Source organism: Lampris incognitus, chromosome 11, assembly GCF_029633865.1.
Source record: "Lampris incognitus isolate fLamInc1 chromosome 11, fLamInc1.hap2, whole genome shotgun sequence".
Lineage (NCBI taxonomy): Eukaryota > Metazoa > Chordata > Actinopteri > Lampriformes > Lampridae > Lampris > Lampris incognitus.
Genome location: NC_079221.1, coordinates 11,768,950 through 11,781,560, shown reverse-complemented (window position 1 = coordinate 11,781,560; position 12,611 = coordinate 11,768,950).

Sequence of the window (12,611 nt, the reverse complement as noted above, 5' to 3'; positions counted from 1 at the left end):
ATAAAGCAAAAGCTTTATTTAGCGGAAACTAAAAAGCAGCATATTAAATGTGGATTTTCCAATCGTGTCGATGGCCAAAAGGATACAATAAACATTAAATTGACACGCTTCTCGAGGACAAATTGCATAATTGACACAATTAATGTACGCCATACCTAATTTATCTAAACTTATGCTGACGTAAAGTTTTAAAATACTGTAGCGTGTAAATTATTTTTCACAGCACGCAGCAGGTCTACCCATCTTTAATCATGACCAATAATAATAATAACAGTAATAACAATCATAATAATAACACCAACAATAATGATGATGATGATGATGAAGCATTTCCTGTGCTGGCGGTGTCCCCACGTGCTGTGTGAGGGGTCAGCCTGCAGAATGACACCGGGCCCCTTGCGGCCCATATTGACTCTGCCTCTCATTCTCCCTCACGCGCTCCTCTTTGTCCGCCCGCGGCAACGGGTCGCCCGCGTTACCGCTGCGTGCGCGAGTCGGGGGGCCAAGGGTCACGGCGGTTATTCAGCCGCTTCCCCACCGGAAGCAAAGAGCAACGGGACTCTATTTGCTGTTCAAATCCAGGTTTTGGGGGCCACGTGAGAAGGTAATGAATAAAATCAAACACCACTCGACCAAATTATAAGACGACACGTACAGCGGAATTTGGCATTCACTTGCGCGCGCGCGCACACACGCACCCTAAAATAAGGAATGTAGCCCGGGGTTGTTCCAGGATAACCAGACAGGATTGGTTTTTCTCTGCGACCCAACAACAACAACAACAACAACAACAGGTGTAACATTAGTGTGTTCTCTCCGTGTGCGCTACGTGTCAGTGTGCGTAAAACGGGACGCAGAGGAAATCCCCCCCTCGGGTGACCGGCGGATTATAAACGTCTGCACGTCGCGACTTAATGATTTGACCGGAGGTACTATTTAAGTATTAAAAAAAACAAAACCCTGTCATTGCTTGATGGAGATCCGTACCGGATCTTCCGTTTCATCTCCGCTGCTCCCTGACGCCTGTTGAGAGGCGACGCTCGCTGAGGGGACGCAGCCCAAGTAGTGATTCGCCACATTAGATTAGGGAGTGTAAACGTAATTAAATAACAAATTCTTTAAATTACACATTTAAAGAAAAATAATCACATCGCCCGCTTCTCTTATATTCGAGCAAAAAAGGACGACGCGGGAGGCGCACGGTGCACCGGTACCGGTACCGGTACCAAGGCCGTTGAACCCTCAGCAAGAAATACGAATGAGCCAATTTCTCTGTCAGGCGACCAGCAGCAGCTCAGCTGGCACAGACGCGCCGCGGTGAGCCTGCACCTCAAACACACAACTGACAGCGACTACACACACACACACACACACACACACACACACACACACACACACACACACACACACACACACACACACACACACACACAGCGACGACTCAACAACGACCAGCAAAGTTCGCCCATCACGCAACAAACCCGCAACAAACCCGCCACCGCTCCACTTTCTACAGCGCGTCAAATTACGCGCGTAAGGCAGCTACACGTTGAAGTTTTCACACACCTGTGTTATTCACTGTTTGTCGTATTCCGCAAATGAACACTTTAAGATCAGCGTTTGGTTACACGACAAACAAAACAAAAAACAACAACAGCCACCAACCCTTGCAGGTGTCGGTCGGTGTCAGTGGGACTTACGCGCGTCTCTCTGGCGCCTCTACCGCAGCACATGTGGGAAGAGCCGCGGTCGTCTAAAGCCGTCCTAAACCCGCCAAAGCTCCATGTAAACACCGGCTATTCCCGCTCAAATCTGCCCGCTGCCGTGCCAAGGCCAGCCAATGCCCGGTGCCCAAACCACCACACACACACGCGCGCACACACACGAACACACACGCACACACGCACCGCAACACACACACACACACACTGAGGCGGAGAGACAAGAAATGACATTTATTATACACTCCGGAAAAAAAGACAATTTCAAGTTATTGTTTCTCTCGGTGAAAAAATAAAAAAGCGGAGGGGGGGAGGAGGGGGCTTGCTTCTAACATAATGAAGCGTCTTTTGTGCGCCACGGAACAATACAAAACAAGTATTTTAATAAATAGCCACTTTTTTTTCCTTTTTGTTCGCCTTCCAGGATGAATGGGTTGGAGCGGTTGGGTTCTGAAAGGCAGCTGCGGTGCATTCATGGGGTGTGTGTGTGGGGGGGGGGGTTTAGGAAGGGGGGGCGGGACTTGGCGACGCGCCCCCGTCCGCGCGTCCTTCCCTCCTGGATACCGACTGGCATTACTGATGCTGGGAAAGGAAAACGAAAGGGGGAAGAGAGAAAGGAAGAGCGAGCGAGATAAAGACAGACACAGAGAGAGAGAGAGAGAGAGAGAGAGAGAGAGAGAGAGAGAGAGAGAGAGAGAGAAAGAGACACACAGAAGGATTTTGGAGGCTTTTTTTTCTTCTTCTCTGGATTCTGTTGGGTTAGATGAGGCAATTTTTACCATCCGAAAAATGTCTGATATACTAGACTTCACAATAAATCCTCCAACACCGTCCTGTTACTGGCAGTAGGGTCGATAGTAGTCTGTCCACAGTTACACTATATAGTCTTCTGTGACCCACACAGCTTGCCAGCATGTGGTTATGACAGCTTTAGGAAGGAGAAACACACACACACACACACACACACACACACACACACACACACACACAGTACAACAATAACACTTTTTGTCCCATTTGGACCGAGAACCACAGATTTGCTCTTATGTTTTCATATCAACAAACTTTTCCCTTTTTGTCCATTTTTTGTCTTCATTTCTCAGTGATACACACACAGCCACAGCCACACACACACACACACACACACACACACACACACACACACACACACCTCAGTCTGTATGTGAGGTTACATACAGTAGTGTGTGCTTCATAGTATAGAGTTAACCCCCGACTCAGAACTGATGAGCCCGTGCTCTCCTTCATCGACGGGTGGTGGGTTTACCTGTGTTCGTTAACTCTGAGGGGGGTTAATCCCCCTCTACCCCTCTCGCTTCGCCCCTGACTGTTTGGCCGCCGGCGGGGCGGTGCCTGGTTTAATTAAATGAACCAGGCCCTTGTTTGTTGGTTCCCTTCTCTGACCACCAGTGTCCTGGCTGACTGCAGTCCTCCCTGGCCGGAGCGGACGGTCTCCTGTTGTTGTTGTGGCGGGCAGGTGTGTGTTGTGTGTTTGCTGTTTAGCGCCTCAGTCTGTTTGCAAATCAACGGGAGGGACTATCAGGGTGTTATGAAACAAACAGCGCGGCCCCCATCCTGTACTGCAAGGGAGGCCTGATGTTTTCAAGCTGGAGTCTGTGACTTCTGTCCATAAATAAATCATTATTTTCTGCATCTCAAGCATGGGGGTCAGGCTCCATACTGCTACCAGTCATCTTTAGCATGGTTGGAGACACTCTCCAGTCTCCGTATACCGCCGGTGAAATGTTTTGACCGAGTGGGACGAACACTGGTGCTGCCGTAAACACGTTCCTACTCAAACAGGGAGAAAAGACTGAAACGTGATGCTGATGTGTCCATGACAACCGATACGATTGTACAACAGTATGCCCATATAGTGTGATGTAGTCTGTAATACATTAGACTGTCTGTGTTAGCTTTGGTCCCAGGACCCATTTTACAAGGGTGGGAACTGTTCACTGCTGAGCTGACGGCACACCAGCCACAACGGGTGCTACACCTGGTTTGTAGTCCCAGAAAATCAGAGTCAACAGGTCGTGTTCTCTCTGCCTCCTACATCCACTACATCACAACACTGTCCTACTAGACCGTTGAGTCGTTTGGCAGTCTGGATGGAGGCCAGGTTCTTTTGATCCGTCCAGATGATAAATGGGTGTTCTGATCCTTCCAGCCAATGTCTCCATTCCCCCAGAACAAGCTTCACTGTGAGCAGTTTCCTGTCCCCAACACCACTGTTTCACTCATGGGGGGGGGGGCAATCGGTGGGAGAAGAATGCACAGGCGTGGCGTTTCTGGTCAGAAGCTGACAGCTGGGAAAGAACAGCTCCAACCACTGTATTTGAAGCATTAACCTCCATGATGACCTGATGGGAAGGGTCTGGTTAGACGAGGACAGGTGCTGAGGCAAAGCATCCGTTACCACACGGTGTTCAGACTTAGGGTGAGAAATCTAACCTAAAACCAATCTACATCTAATCTACATCTAATCTAACAATCTCATCTAGGCGCAGTGGTTAGCGCGGTCGCCTCACAGCAAGAAGGTCCTGGGTTCGAGCCCCGGGGTAGTCTAACCATGGGAGTCGTCCCGGGTCGTCCTCTGTGTGGTGTTTGCATGTTCTCCCCGTGTCTGCGTGGGTTTCCTCCGGGGGCTCCCACAGTCCAAAGACAAGTAGGTCAGGTGAATCGGCCGTACTAAATTGTCCCTAGGTGTGAATGTGTGTGTCGGCCCTGTGTGATGGCCTGGCGGCCCGTCCAGGGTGTCTCCCCACCTGCCGCCCAATGCATGCTGGGATAGACTCCAGCATCCCGGCGACCCTGAGAGCAGGATAAGCGGTTTGGATAGTGGATGGATGGATGAAATGGATGTTCTACTGGAAGACTGAGTGTCTGTCCAACACCACCACCACATCACCTCCACCTTTCAGATGGATAGAATGATGACTTGATAACAGGGGAAAGTCGTGTATTGCAGCTTTAAGGTGAGACAACAGTCCGTCAGCGTGATGGCGTGATAGCGACTGGCTCAGACCTAAACGAGACGAAGGTTGTATGGCGTTCTGCTGTCTGAGCTGAAGAGAGAGCAAAGATATACCGCCAAGTGGGTTTTAGTTTTAGTTTTTTGAGAAGATATTAAAGAAAAAACCGACAGTTCTCCTGGAGTCAGAGGACTCTGTACGTCATACTGTGGCTGTACATGGTGGACTGTGCGAGCAAAGACGTTTGTCTCCCTTCCACGTCTTACCCAAAGCCTCATCTTATGTAAGAGAGGCATCATTATGGCTTTTCGTCCTCACCTATGCATATCTGGTTTGCTTTTGTTTTTTGGATTCATCCGGGCAAAAACGTTTCACCCCAAGCCTTTACATTTACCTCCTTAACAGGAAGCACTTCACCTGTACCGCAGGCAGACGTGTCCAAGTTATGAGTAAACCCATCTCTTCCTGGGCTGTCACTTGAGAAATCTGGTGGATTCAGATGGCGAGTCCACCGCCTCAGACGAGTGGAGCCGCTCTGAATTACTGTGACTCAGACCTGAGCACGAACGGAGGGTGCTGAAAGAAGGAGCAGGTCGACCAAACGGTGAATTAGGTAAAGAGGTTAAAAGCTGGAATGAGACGGAGAGAGAGACGGACAGAGAGAGAGAGAGACTTGAGAAACCAGAGAGGGGTCAGGTGAGGTCAGGGTAAAGACTAAGGAAGCATGGAGGGGGGACTTAAGTCAGCGGTGTCATGACTCGGTTCATATGGCTCTTCTCAGACAAACGGAAATCTCCAAAATCTCTCAAACGCCCACAAGAAAACAAACGCTTGCAAAACAGGAAGCCTTGAAACAAAATACACACACACACACACACACACACACACACACATGCGTGCACACACATGAAAAGAAAATGAACCGACAACGACATTATTCGCTACTAGACCACTCTTGCAGAAAATTGTAAAATTGCCGCAATTAAACGGATGGAGAGCAAGTCTGCTGATTATTATGCACCGTTCACATGTTTAGAAACACGATGACGCTTCAGCCCGCAGGGCTGTCCCAGCGGTCTGCGGCAGACGAAGATCTGCCCCGGGCCTCACAAGGGAAGGTTAAAAACAGACAGGTGAAGAAACAGGTACACACACATACACACACACAACCTTAACATAGCCAAACAGACAACACAGGACACATCTAGTATGTCCACACTGGCATGTGGAGAAGACCAGCGAGGTTGGAGTGAATCAGGTTTTCAACAGGCTGTCTGTCCTTCATGAAGTCCTGCATTGTTTTACCGTCAGTCATTACATGTTTTATACAGGAAGTGTTGTGTTTCTAAATCTGCTGGTTTATTCTGCACACATTACACCGTAGTTTGCTGGAAAGGTTTTGCTCCTCAACTGGACTGATGGTCCACGTGGTGCCATCCCTGCTCCGTTACGGTGCCTCTATTTCATTGTGTTAAATACACAAAGCCTGTGCAGGCAAACTTGAGCCGAGTTGTGCAGGCCTTATTCTGGCATTAATCCATAATATCGACTCAACTTGGCTAAATTTGTCCACGTCCAGCGGAGTGGTAATCACACAAAATGTCAAACGGCGGTCAACACTTAGGACCAAGAGAGCACAACGCGGCTTTTGGATTCAGGGCACTCTCGGCTAAAAAGCGGTTTGCTCCTTTATTGCCGTTCATGTTCGAATTTCATCCTCATCTCATATGATAGGAGGAAAAAGGATGAGAGAGAGAGCGAGAAAGAGAGAGAGAGAGAGAGAGAGTCTGAGACAGAATGACATGAACAAGTGAGTGAGAGAGAAAGAGTGACAGAGAGAGAGAGAGTGAGTAAGAGAGAGAGAGTGAGAAAGAGGGTAAATCTGAGAGAATGACATGAACGAATGAGGGAGAGACACAGAGAGAGACACGGAGACAGAGAAAGACAGAGAGAGAGGGCGAGTCTGAGAGAATGACATGAACGAGTGAGAGAGAGAGAGACAGAGAGAGACACAGAGACAGAGAGAGAGAGTGAGAAAGAGGGTGAATCTGAGAGAATGACATGAATGAATGAGAGAGAGAGACACAGAGAGAGAGACACAGAGACAGAGAGAGAGAGAGAGAGAGAGAGAGAGAGAGAGAGAGAGAGAGGGTGAGTCTGAGACAGAATGACGCGAACGAGAGAGAGAGAGAGAGAGGGTGAGTCTGAAACAGAATGATGTGAACAAGTGTGTGTGTGTGTGTGTGTGTGTGTGTGTGTGTGTGTGTGTGTGTGTGTGTGTGTGTAAGAGAGAGAGTGGGAGAGACAGGGAACGAGAGAGCGAGAGAGAGAGAGGGAGACGGACGAGGGAGGCCAATGTCAATCCCATGGCAAACAGCAGTGGATAATCACGGGCTTTGGGAAAACACTGTGTCCATAATGCTATTACCCAGGATTACCTACTCCAGCAGAGAGAGTGAGACTCTCTTCACAATGTGCTGCAGACCTTTCAGATAATCATCTTATCACAGATGACAAACCCAGAAGAAACATCCCATTATTCAGGACGGGGGGAACCCAACAGCCTGTTTACATCAAGACATAGGCCCACATTGGGCATGTGAAAAATATCCGATTTTGAATTTCGAGAGAGCCTCCCTCTCTCTCTCCCCCTCCCTCCCTCTCCTCTCTCCCTCTGTCTTTTGCTCTCTTGCCGTCTCCTTCTCGCCGGGCTCTCTCTCTCTCTCTTTCCCCCTGCAGGGCAATTAGAGACAAGATTTTACGCATTGTTCGGCTTATCAATTAGCCATAACACCTTCCCCTTTGATTGGTCTGTAATGAGTGTAATGGTTTTAACGGTCGGGAGTCGCAACTCTTAGAGGGGTCGTGCTAATGGTGTCGCCACGACAATGCATTCACAGTAACAGCTCTGCGGAAAAGGGGAGGAAGTGGAGGTGAGCCGTGTGTGTGTGGGGGGGGCATATAGTCGGCTCTACCTAACACATCTCTAATTAGAGCTCACAGTCATCTCAGTCAGTCATTACTGATGTAACAGGGTGTAACACTAATGGGTATCTGGCCAGCCTCCACAAACATCGGGGTGTGTGTGTGTGTGTGTGTGTGGAGATGGGTGGGTGGTGGGGGGTTAAGGGCGAGTGAAGCTAAAAACGTATAGAAGAGAAAATGCCTGGAGATTATAGTGAGGCGACTAGGTGAAATTAAAAGTAAGAGAAAAAAGAAAGAAAAGCAGCCAAAAAGTTTTCTTTTACGTTTTAATGTACATAATTAGTCTGTCAGCTGATGCCCAGAAACCATTGAAAGGTCCCCTGAAATAAAAAATGTATTGTCATTCTTCTTGCTTCCTCTTTTAGCTGCACCTAATTTACATCTATTTCACACTATATTAGAGAACCCCAGCCCCCCAAAAAAGTCCTTTCATTTTTGTGTTAAAAATACAGCATTTCTAAGAACGCAGTATTAAACTGACAAATACAGCAGTTCAGTTGCATCATCCTGTTCTTGCAGGTGCACACGAACAAAAATGTCTATGAATAAACGGGAGTGAGATTGGGTGAAGATCAGTACTGTGCCGTGGGGTTTCAGTAATGAACTACCCCCCCCCCCAAACACACACACACACATTTCTCATATGGGTGCACATACAGCCACATACAAAATGCACTATCACGCACTATATGCACTACTACAGTGTTTCCAACCCAGTCCTCAAGGAACCGCTATCCTGCAGATTTTCTTTGCAACCCCGAATAGGTACCTGTTTGTAGTTATTCAACCAATCAGCAATTAATTACGTCAGCTGCTGCAACCTTGCATAATTAAGTGCTGTGAGATGATTGGTTGAGTAAGTACAAGCAGGGCTACCTATGCAGGGTTACAATGAAAATCTGCAGGATAGGGGTTCCTTGAGGACTGGGTTGGGAAACGCAGCACTACCAGATCAACACCAGCAAGACAGCTGATCTTCAACAACCAGACCGCACACCACTGTGCACCAGAGCAGCTACTGCAGCATCACCATCACATCTTCCTTCATGTCACTCAGCAACCAGACCGCACACGCTCACCACATGGCACAAAAACAGCCAGGAGATCTCCACCAGGCGGATCTCCCCTTCTCCGGTGCTCCGACTTGGCGACAAACCACCCACTTATCTCACCTTCCGGGAGAAGCGGCCCTTATTAAAGACTTCATAATATGCATTTGTATTTAACCGTCGCGGTTTTCGTGATATAAAATTAATGTAGGTGAATGACTTTCATTCATTTCACGACACCTAATGACTTTCATTCACTATAAAGAAATAAAAACAACGGTAAGAAAACACCGACGAGCCATGGGAACGTTTTATTGCAGCTACTGAGGTGATTTCCAGCTGGGACTGATTAATCCCACGCTTGAAATTGTATTTTTACAGCGGAGTTTTAACATTGGATGCAATGTTTCAGTTGTGTATGTGAGAGTGTTTCAGTTGTGTATGTAAAAGTTTCACTTGTGTGTTTGTGTGTGGTTTTCAGTAGAGTACGTGAACGAGTTAATTGTGAATAATGTCCCTCATGGCCCCTCGTAGCATCTTTGGCACTTCCGTGTCTAATCCTCCTCACGACGTCAGTTAACAAACATGGCGGCGAGGTGAATAAAGCGAATTATTCTCGTTTACTTTCAACACCCACACCCGAACACATACCGGTCACTGCAGCTGCCCAAGCTAAATCAACTGTGCGCATGCGTGCAGCGTCAGAGCAGCCGTGGTCGAGCCGGCTAGAGAGTGAATGAAGAGAGGGAGCGGCGGTAGCGACAACAAACGTTTTCCACAGGTTTTTCATCACCACAACTACGATAGGTTATGGATCATGCAGCCATAACTGCGCACAAAAATGGCTAATACGTCCAGTAGATTGCGAGATAAGCTGTGGACAGACACACACACACGAAACAAACACAGACCATCTGGCGGAGATAAACAAGTTTCCACAGCTGACGTAGTGTTCACCAGCCACTCGTGCAACTTTAACAAATTCAATAAAGTATGGCCACAATATTATCAGTGAACAGTCTTCAATTCAATAAGAAAAATGTGCACACCAACCTGGAGCTGAAGTTCCACCTCACTGGAAAGACTCATGGCAGCCTTCTCTCGCAAAATTCGTCCAGTAATTTAGTCCGTTTGGAAGAACGTGTTATAATAATAAAAAAAGCAGACAATTCTACCAGATTCGCAAAAAAGATCAACAACAAGATCGTCGGCGGCCATTGCACTTATTTCGCTCACAACTCGCCAAAGGCTCAAACTCAAAGTTGATCAATCAACCAGTGACGACACCGGGGCTAGCGCCGACACATCGCAGGGCCCCTGGGGCGTTCTGTCACTACACTACATCTGATTGGCTGATGAGACTGTCACTCAAAGTGGTAATCAGTTTGCAGCTTCGGGCTTCAAGGAAAGGCTAGCGATACAAACTAGTGCTGGTGAAAGGAGCGGCGATGCATTTAAATGACGTGGGAAATTCCTGCTCAGCCCCAGGATACAACAAGTAATTGAATTCAGACACATTTCAGGCGCACTTCAATGTAACTATGAAAAACAAATTATAATTTTGATTTTGACAGGGCCAGCAGAGAAGGCCCCAGTGGCCCTGACAGCACGCCACTATTGAAACCAGCCAATAGCATATAAAAGCCCACATTCCTCTAAGATGCCTGGTTGTGACTGGCTGTCAATCAAACCAATCTCCCTCCCCTCACAAAATCCCACCGGCCTTTCCATTTCATTTGGCTTTAAGTCAAATGGCAGGAGTCTGCAGTGCTCCAAATCATTGGGTTTCAAAGTGTGGTTCGGGGCCCACAGGTGGGTCCAGCTGGACCGCAGGATGCCAGCGATAAAAACTTGTTTTTCTTTGTGTTTTGTTTAAATAGTAAGAAAATAGTGATTTTCATACTTTCTGAGTCAAAGCGATGCAATGATTTGTCTTGAATATTTAATGTTGACATGTTTTGTGTGCCAGGTGACCGTTAGTAGGCCACGACTGGAGAATGTAAAGGGGAATACTGCACTGATCAGCAATATTGAGAGGACTGTTAATCATCTCCCTGTTTAACAGATAATGAAAATTTACATCCGATTTTACTGCATGTAATATTTGCCAGGTCAGGGACCAAAAAAAACATGCCTCCAGTTGGGTCACGACACAAAAATAATATGTATGAATGTGTAAATGGCGTTTTATGGGACCTTTAATGGAGGACGTCCGTTTGATGGCGCTGAATATCTGCCATGTCACACGCTGGCTAGAGGTAAGGGTGACATACAAAAAAAAAGCATCAGGGAAAATGATTAAAAAACAAGAAAAAGGGATGAGCAGGCGGTTAAGGGTGAGGATAGAGACATCTAGAATGACAGGGAGGAAGGAGAGAGGGTCCCCTAGTTAAGCACTTTGCCACTTAGACCTTGTTAGCACTGATGCACTTTGCAGCCCTCACTGCTCGCCACGCTAGCCATGTGTGTTGTTCCAGTTAGCACCACTAAATCATGGCCACAGGGGAACAACAGAGGCAGCGGGGGGGGGGGGGGGGTACAGGAGGACGGTGGAAGACCAGAGAAAATGAACAGAGAATGGTGGCTCTCGTCAGGACATTTGTTTCTTGCGCTGCGCTGGGCAGACATGCTAATGTATGAGCTGAGATTGGGATTGCACCTTTTAAACTGAGATAAATCAGTGAGATTGTGATTTTTTTGGTTTGTTAATAATAGACAACTTCAGTTTCTGTAACATTCAGCGATGTGTCCTCTTTGCAATTTTTTTTTTGCTATACCAAGACTTCAGCCTTGTCCATCAACAGGAGTTGTACGCTAGCAAGTCATGACTAATACAGGCAAATTTGGTCAAAGTACAACACGTAATCGCCTTAAACTGAATACACAAGCTTCTTAAAAATATATTTCCTTCGGGTTAGAAGAACTGGTATGAACCTTGACAGCACATTGAATACTGACCGCTGAAAACCCAGGGTATACTCGCTACCAATAGCCAGGTCGATAAGTCTAGAGTATGGAGTGAGTGAGGTTTATTCTCGCACGGGTAAAAACAGAAACACAATTATGAGTAGTCTGTTCATTAGTGAAATAAAAGGTTGCACACGACTCCTTTAAGGGACAAGGCTGAAGCTCGGTAGGGAACACGTGTCCCTATGAAAAAGGGGCACGTCGCTGAATGCTACAAGAGATAAAATTGTCAGTTATCACAAACCAAAAAACTCATTCATTCCTGTTCTCCACAATCTGAACAAGGAATAACCACCTGTTACCTGCCTTAAAATGAAACCGGTCTGTGGGAGGAATAATGGGTCTGGTAACCTTACCGGGTACAGCGGCGGCACCTTGGCCTTTGAGAGAAGGGAAGAACTTCAAGGGGTGTCACTGTTCACAAGTGAGCCTTGGAGTGTATACGTGCGTGTGTGTGTGTGTGTGTGTGTGTGTGTGTGTGTGTGTGTGTGTGTATAGCTGTGGCTTAAGGGGGGTCCTCAGTTGCCAGACTATGATTTGGCCCATAGTCCCTAACCCAGAATTTGAATAAGGTCATCATCCCAGGAGGCCCCAAGTCAAAGCCTTCCTTCTCTAACTGCCCTTTAAGTCCACCTCTTCCTAATTTCCCCGCTTCCCCAGCCTCCTTCTACCATCTTCATACCCCCCCCCCCAATTTTAACTCATCTTCACTTTGACCTTGAAGACAAAAGAAAGAACACCGTGACTCGCCAGACTTTTCACTTCGCTTTAAATGAGGAAATTTGCCTCCACCTCGACCCGTGTTTTTATTTTGTTTGTTTGCTTGTTTTTTCTTGCCCACTGTGTGTGTGTGTGGGGGGGGGGGCTTTTCGGTAATGGCATTGGGCCTTAATACT